Raw genomic sequence first — 2,893 nt, forward strand, 5'->3', positions numbered from 1 at the left:
GGTAATCGTGATGTGTGTACTGGGCTTCGTATATTTTACCCCAACGTCACTTTCATTGCATGCACTGCTCAGTAATAACAATAATAATCTGTATATAATGCTACATATGTCATATATAAGTGTTTACGAATTTATACATGCATATATATGTAAAATAGCCAGGAAGACACATACTTATAAATTCATACATACATGCACACACATATGTATATATACACATAAATACATACTATCATACGTACATATATACATACATACATATATACATACATACATATATACATACACACAAACATATATACAATTTAATTGTTAAACACGAAATTTATTCACGCCTTCTTTGTCTGATATTCTCTGGTCAACAGTACAGTTTTAAGACACACTGTAGCTACTTCAAGAATTTTTTTTAAGGTAAATACCGTGTGCCTTTTCCTTGATGTAAATACTTTGAACGCTGTATACAATGTTATACCTGTATATTCAGAAATAGCTGCAGTTTGCTGTGTATACATTTGCATTGCAAGGTTGAGTGAATTTTGATGAACACAGTCACTCTTTGATCTTTTAAAATAGTAGCCCACGTACTAAAGTGTCTTGGGAATATTTATCTTACTACTGGAACCGTTTATGTCACTCTTTCTACCAAAATAAAAGATGTTGTTCACACTTAAATACACTTTCATGCAGAATGTACACATCACTGACTGCAATGCGATTCTGTTATGAGCAGTGAAAACGAAGAATAAGTTAGCCACAGAATCCATTTCACATTTTTAAAAGTCTCTTATAATATTCTGTTGCGTAATACTAGTTGCTTGTACTGTAGATTATATTTACTGAATTTAACATTTTAACACTACTAAGCCAAATGTCAGGGTATGTATTCCAGTTTTGATAATAACATTAAAATAGATGTGTTTATTATATTTGCTTATAATTATATAACGTATTAATGGACACTGTGTTTTATCAGATTTAATTGTTAGCAAGACCATGCAACATTTTACTAAACTGGTTTATCAATATTCTAAACGTCAGTTGCAAAATCACGTGTGAAGTTTATTAGCAATAGAATTGTCATAAGCAATTTCTGTAAATAGTCTCTTGATAATAGTTTCTCACTTGGATTGGTTTCCAGGAAGCATGTTAATACTGTAATGGTTCATCCAGGATAACATGCAATACACACAGCGAGCGAAGAATATACATTTTCAAAAGCAATTCTACACATTGCAAAATCACAAAAGTGATGCAAGAAGTTTACGATAGCTACAGTCTTATCCTATTTTATTTTTAATGGAAAGATATACCTTTAAAAACAAAAGTCTCTGCAAGTAGTTATATATTGCCAATTTCTCTAATGTTGTAATTGTAACCTCACAGCTGCTTTATACAGTACCCCTATAATATATGATTTTACAGTCATAGATGGCAATTTGTTTCGGACAATTTCAGCTGAGATAATATAACCGAGTGTATCCTTCTAGACTTAACGTGAATATGTGTAATTTTAGGTAGGTTCAGATGTATGCATTTTCATAGAGCCTCCACTTTGGCATGAATGCATGATAGCTTCATGGTGATGAGTGGATGAACTGTAATTTAATTATAAATCACTTAAACTGCTGGCTTCTATTCAAATAACTTTCAACAAAACGTTTTCAAGATAGATTGATATTTGACAAAAGAAATTTTTAACAATCATCAGCCATCGATTTTCTTTTATCCCATATATAGAATAACTATTGTGTTCTGAATTTACAAAATTTGATAGTTAAATTCCAGCAAAGGGTTTGATTTGAAATCAAGAAGATTCTGGTTTACGTTAAATAAGGAAATGCTTGAAAGAGCACCGTTAGAACATATATGGTCAGAGGGAAATTCATCGTATTAAATCAAATCTCGCATTCAAATACAGAAAAAAAAATAGTAGTTACTTGTGAGTAAAATAATAGGTTAGTGTGTGGGTCTAAGTAATAGGATAATAATAAAATCTCTCGAAATACATAGCAATATTATGAAAATGTATGTGAATATATTCTCGTCTAAATTACACAAAAATGAAAATAGCACTGACATCTCGTTTTACCAAAATTACATAAGAATATCCTGAAATACTAAAGAGTAAATTTGTTCAACAAAATCGCCATTGGCTTCAACCACGGCCTTCAAACGACATCGAAATCTTCTGCAACCCTTTTGGACGGTCTCCTTAAGTTGGTGAATGCTGCCGTAATCCTTGCCTTCAGTTCATTTTTAGTGTTACAATGAGTTTTGTTGGTCTCTCGCTCAACCGCGCTCCACACATAATAGTCAAAGGGTTGCATTCTGGGGAGTTAGGTGGCCAGATTTTAGGGTTGATGTCGCAGATATTATCTGACTACCATGACTGGGTTCACCTGCTTGTGTTGCAGTGTGCAGAGACCTGTTGCCAGACATAGGGTCTTCTAGCAGACACCCACTTGACCTAGGGCAGCACTACCTTCCCAGGCACATGATGTAGGCCTCCGTGTTCCGTCAGAGGCTGTTGGCTAGATGTTTGATTTTTATCACTCTCGCTACATGTTTTGTGGACACGTCAAGCCAAATGTCGCAAAGTGTGTTCACCATCGGTTCGTACTGGAGCTTCCAGTGCGAATTCCAAGCAAGCACAGCATGTTGTTTCCAAATTTTTGACAGATTGAATTGCGTCATAGTGCTTCCTTCTTCACAGACGGTGCCCAACTGACCCACCTATAATTTATAGTCGGCAAAATCAGAAACAATAATGCGTATGCGAGAAATTAAGAAAAAAAATGGAGACAATTTACTCATCACACCCTTTATATATGTACACACACACACACACACGCACACACGCACACACGCACACACACACGCACACACACACACA

This window comes from Octopus bimaculoides, chromosome 1 (assembly GCF_001194135.2).
Source record: "Octopus bimaculoides isolate UCB-OBI-ISO-001 chromosome 1, ASM119413v2, whole genome shotgun sequence".
In the NCBI taxonomy this organism is placed as follows: domain Eukaryota; kingdom Metazoa; phylum Mollusca; class Cephalopoda; order Octopoda; family Octopodidae; genus Octopus; species Octopus bimaculoides.